Source organism: Onychostoma macrolepis, chromosome 07 (genome assembly GCF_012432095.1).
Source record: "Onychostoma macrolepis isolate SWU-2019 chromosome 07, ASM1243209v1, whole genome shotgun sequence".
In the NCBI taxonomy this organism is placed as follows: Eukaryota; Metazoa; Chordata; class Actinopteri; order Cypriniformes; family Cyprinidae; genus Onychostoma; species Onychostoma macrolepis.
This window is the reverse complement of record NC_081161.1, coordinates 45,070,108-45,076,107: the sequence shown is the minus strand read 5'-3', so window position 1 is coordinate 45,076,107 and position 6,000 is coordinate 45,070,108.

Below are 6,000 nucleotides of genomic sequence, written 5' to 3'. Positions count from 1 at the left end.
GTCCTGCTGTGTCAGATTCATCATACTTCCTAAGTTTGCATCCCTGTGTAAACATGTTTCAGAAGTGTTTCTGTTTTCACTTGTTTTAGACATAAGTGTTACAAAACTGCTCTGAGACATGAAAGTTTGAGGATCCAAATTCAGCCTCTAGCAATCTAGAATCATAATCCATATAACAGGCAACTGGACAAAACACTGAGCAGACAATCCAAAGAATAAGCACCAGGGCAGGAACGGCCAGAAAACAGGGTAATCCAGGACAACAGGCAGAAGACACAGGGATGCAGTGTAAAACTGATTTAACTGCAATGAGTGACTGAATAAACCAGGATTATATAGGGCAGGGGTCACCAAGTTCGTTCCTGGAGGGCCGGTGTCCTGCAGAGTTTAGCTCCAACTTTAATCAAACACACCTGAAGCAGCTAATCAAGGTCTTACTAGGTATACTTGAAACTTCCAGGCAGGTGTGTTGAAGCTTATCGTCATGATTAAATTATATATTGGGCAATAATATTGCCATTATTGCATATATGTTGGGGTGTCACAACAGTTTTATTTATATTACACTATTTACTAGTGATGTTACGTTCAACACCGAGGCTTCGAAGTCTGTATCAAAAAAACGAAGCATCTTGCAGTGAAGCACTGTACCGGAGTTTTGCCAAAACCACGTGATCTGTGACGTCCGAAGCTTCGTTTTCGCACACAACCACGTGACTGCTTCGTATTCTGTTTCAAATAACGCGAACCACTTGAGCAGTGTGAAGTGTCACTCACTTCTTCGATAAGAATGAATCAATATACCAAATATGCATGTGTAGTTTTGTGCATGTTCATTTTGTATTAATTCCCGCTTCACAATCACTTCCGCTGACCATTCTGATAATCTTCTTTTATTTTGATCATTTATGCATAATCATATATTCTTGCCTATTTTTTCTACAAATTTATTCACAGACTCATTTATTTATATATTGTGTAAAACAAGTAAAAGATTAATTTATATAGAGTTAATACTTTCTTTGTTTTATTTTCATAGCACAAACTGATTTATTATCTGGAACAATCCAAAAATGGCTGGGTCGTCTGGGACGCCTTTGAACACAAGATGTCGTTAGTGTGCATCGTCTTGAAAAGCTTCGAGTAATGAACCTTTTTACGATACAGTTGAGGGGAAGCCTCGGTGCTTTGCAAAGCTTAATTTTTCCATCACTACTATTTACACATTCATGAGCACGTGTAACCCAAGCCCTGCCCCTAAACTTACCATTTGACCAAAAATATATATATATTCCAAGTCTTTCGAGGCAAAACGATTGATTTGTGAGATGAATAGACGCGATCGCCGTCTCCGTCCGCCGTAAGCTCTTCCTGTGTGCTGTCTTTGTGTGTGAATTCAAAAAATTCCGCCGATTGCGTCATGCTGTTGTGAAATGCCATTGGCTCTTGAGTGTCTCGTGACCGATTGCGTCGTGCTACTGGAGTATCTTTTTGAATGAGACGTGAGCATTCTTCTACCTCTTGGATGCATCCATGCGAAAATGCAATAGGGAAGATCTGTTTTTCATCCTGTCCCTCTTCTAGGAATAGAAAGATTAGACAACTTTTTCAGAGTGATATTATAACTGTCCCTTCTATAATTTCATATTGGAGTAATAGTTTTAATGATATTCCTTGGAAGAAAGTGTGGTCTCTATTCAATAAATATTTAATCACTAATAAGGTTAAAGAGGTATCATTCAAGTTGTTGCATCGATTTTACCCAGTCAAAGTCTTTATAAAAAAAATGTTTTCAGAGTTGGATCGCCTTTGCTCCTTCTGTGGGGTGGAAGATGAGTCTGTTCCTCATCTTTTTTGGGACTGTATTCATGTAGCTACTTTTTGGGAGAAATTTTGTCTGTTTGTACGTGCTTCTTTATTAGTCAACTTTTCTTTGATGTTTAAGGATGTCTTATTTGGATTTTATAATTCTGACCAAAATTTAAAAGACAAATATTTTCTTATAAATCTATTTATTTTTCTAGCCAAGTTTTTTGTACACAAGTGTAAGTTTTTGTCTGTCAAACCTCTTTTTATAATTTTTTGCAAAGACCTTAAATGTTATTTGGGTACCATCTCTTCTTCTAACAATGCCAAAGCATTAAAGTCTGTTACAATCTGCACAAAGTATAATATTTCAGCTTTTTTGTAATGAAAACCAAAAGGGTCTCAAGGCTTTTCTCTCTCTCTTGAATTTATTTTAAGTTTTTGTTACCCCTGGCTCAATTTTATTTGTATTTATTTTTATTTTTACTTGCTTTTATTTTACTTCCCTTCACTGGCTTTTTGTCTTCTGAATTAGTGTTTATTTTTGCTCTTAATTGTGACACTGTACTTGATGTTATATTTGTTCAATAAAAAAAAAAAATTAAAAAATAATGAGACGTGAGCGTGGCAGTAAGTAAATAAATAAATAAATGCATAAAATGAGAAATAAACTAGGTTAACTAATTGTTGCAAACTAGATAAAATTTATATTGAACTGTTAAACCAAATGCGTTTTAACTGAACCGACAAAAACAAACAAATAAATGTAAAAGTCTGTCAGAAATGTCTTTGCTGTATTGCTAGGCAACAGGAACAGCTGGTGACGCAAAAAGGAAATTGTTCCATAGCTTGTCTAATTTAACAGTGCACACTTAACCCTTTATGGACTTTGAAGGATGCAGCCTTAGAATTGGGACACAGTTACAGTGCAACTTTCCTGTTGTTGCAATAAAACTGATAAATATGACTGAATGATATGTAATGAAATAGAATAATACTCACTGTTTATCCTTCTGTTTCACATCTGAGATGCAAATATAGTTCAGCCTGAAGGTGTAAATGTAGTGTGAATGCAAGCAAATGAATGAGGATTTGTTTACATGCAAACATGTTCATGTTTTATAAAGAAACAGTAAACAGCTGGAGTAGAAGAACTATACAATAATTATTTTTTTTAAAAGTAACAATGTTTTCATTTAAAAGAAACCCCCTCTCTCTCTCTCTCTCTCTCTCTCTCTCTGAGTGTGTGCGCATGTGCGAGCGTGGTGGGAAGAGTGGAGCGTGTTGGTTAGAGGGGACGAGAAAAACTGTTCTTTTTTCCTTTTTCCCCTTCTTTTTGTCCAGTTTTTTCTTTTTTGTTGTCATTGTTGTTGTTGCTTATCTTGAAATAACTTTTCATTTTCTTTTAGCCGCACGCGGCTTCTGTCGCGTGACGGCATGGCGTCTGATCCTGTACACGTAAACCCTCATCTGTCGATGCGAAATGGGTGCAGGTGTGTGCCTGAGCCCGGCATTAGTGTAGAGGAGGTACTTGTGGTGGTGGGAGAATTGGTTGGTTTTGAGAACATTCTTTCAGCATCACGAATGAATAAGGCTACTGTAGTGTTTTTGAAAACGGAACAGTTAGTGAATCAGTTGACGGAGAGCGGAATTTGGATTAAAGAAATGTTTGTGCCGGTGACTCCTTTAGTGGCTCCGACTACTAAAGTAACAATATCCAACGTGCCACCTTTCATATCAAATGACGCTATTACTAAAGAGCTGACACGATTTGGAAAAATTGCAAGTCCAGTAAGAATGATCCCATTAGGATGTAAAAACGCAGCATTGAAACACGTTCTTTCTTTTAGACGGCAAGTTTTGATGTTTCTCACTTCACCTGAGCGTACATTAGAGATCTCATTCCGCGTTAGTCATGGAGAAAATTCTTATATGCTGTTTGCAAGTACCGAAAATCTTAAATGCTTTGAATGTGGAAATTTGGGCCACAAACGCTTTTCTTGCCCGCAAAAAATGTGGATAATGAACAACGGGTGACTGTCGAGTCAACGGGAATGGATCATTTAAAGACAACAATAATACTGACACTGTGGAAATGATAAAGATACTACAAAAAGTGACAGAGAAGCGAAGGTCTTCTGTGGGAGTCGCTGAGCAGCATAATGAGGTAAGTGAAAGCGATGATGGTGATGGTGATGTCGAGGGTAGAGAGAAAGCTGGATGTAGTTCTGCTGTTATTGGACATTCAAGTAATGAAACTGAAGATGTTGAGAATGTGACTCAGATAGATGCACAAGCAATAGAGGAAGGATCAGTAGATGAGTTGGATAGAATGTCTCAATATACTGATGATAGCATGAAAGATGATGAACAATGGTCTGAAGGAGCAGAGAGGTTAAAAGAGATGAAAGAAGATTTGTATACTGTAGCACAAATCAATGGTTTTCTTGATGAAACGAAGGGGAAAAAAGTTGAAGTGAGTGATTTTTTTCCGGATTTGGACAAGTTTATAGAATCTGTCATGTGGGCAAGGAGACATAGTAATCATGAAGAATTATCACAGCAGAAGCGTTTTAGACTAAAGAAACACATTACTGTAATCAGACAAAAAGGTACGACTGGAAAAACTGGGTTAAGAGGGGAAAAAACTAACTAGTCACTATGGCTAATCTGTTTTTTTACTTGTCTGTTTTCTTTTCTATCTCTTTTTTTCCTATGGAGAGGTTACGGGTGGGATCCCTGAATGTTAATGGGATGAGGGATAGGAGGAAGGCAGAAACAATTATAGAATTTATTAGGTTGAAAAATTTAAATGTAACTTTCTTGCAAGAGACTCATAGTGATGTGAATAATGAGATTGATTGGCGAATGTGGTGTGGTGATGAGTGTATTCTTTCTCATGGGACTAATTTGAGTGCTGGAGTTGCTATTGTTTTCTCTCCAACTGCCAAAGTTAAAATCGTTTCTAAACAAGAACTTGAACCCGGACGATTATTGGCAGTTGGAGTTGAATTGAATGGCCTTTTGGTCGTTTTGTTAATATTTATGCACCAAATAGTGGTTTTGATAGGATAAATGTTTTTAAAAAATTGGAGCATTTCTTAAAACAAAAACAATTAGAAGATTTGATTATTTTAGGAGGGGACTGGAACTGTACTCTTGATCCTTCTTTGGACAGGAATGGAGAGGAACCAAATTTCAATTCACCTGCTGTTTTAGCTAATATTTTAGAGTCTTTTGAATTTAGGGATATTTGGAGAGAAAATAATGTTTTGGTAAAACAATTTACTTGGGTAAAGGTGAATGAGGGAAGAGTTTCAGCTGCACGTTTAGATAGATTGTACGTATCAAATAGCATGAAAGGCAGAGTTATACATACAGCTATTATCCCCACACATTTTTCTGATCATAAGCTTATTACTGTTGATTGCACATTGATATCTAGAAGTAATAGGAGTTCTTATTGGCATTTTAATGTAAAGTTACTGCAAGACAAAAGTTTTTGTGAATCTTTTAAACATTTTTGGGAAACATGGAAAAGTGAAAAAAACAGGTATGAAAATGTTATTCTTTGGTGGGAAATTGGTAAAACACACATAAGAGAATTTTGTCAACAATATAAGCATTATTCAACTTTGTGTTTGAAACAGACTGTGGAGTGTCTTGAAAAAGAAATTCTAATTATTGAAGAAAATATGATGAGAGAACCTTCTGTTAATTTAAAAGTCTGGTCTGATAAGAAATCAAAGTTGAGTTCTTTTTTAAATGAAAAAGTAAAAGGTGCTCTTGTGAGAAGTAGGTTTTTATCAGTAAAAGACATGGATGGTCCTACTTCCTTTTTTTTTAACTTGGAGCACAAAAGTGTACAAGGGAAAAAGATGTATAGTTTGAAGAATAGTCATGGTTGTGACACAAGTGATCCCATAGAAATGCGTAGATTGGTAGTGGATTTTTATTCGAAGTTATTTTCGACTGAGAACACAGATGAGAGGAGCCAAAATGAACTCTTGAAGAATCTTCTTCATTTAACCATTGAGGACAAACAAACTTTGGACTCTGCAATTACCTTTGGTGAATTAAGTGCTGCAGTTTCAGGACTTGCTTCAGGTTGTACTCCAGGTATAGATGGACTGCCTGGCGAGTTCTATAAGCACTTTTGGACCTTAATTGGAACTGATCTCTATGAAGTTCTAC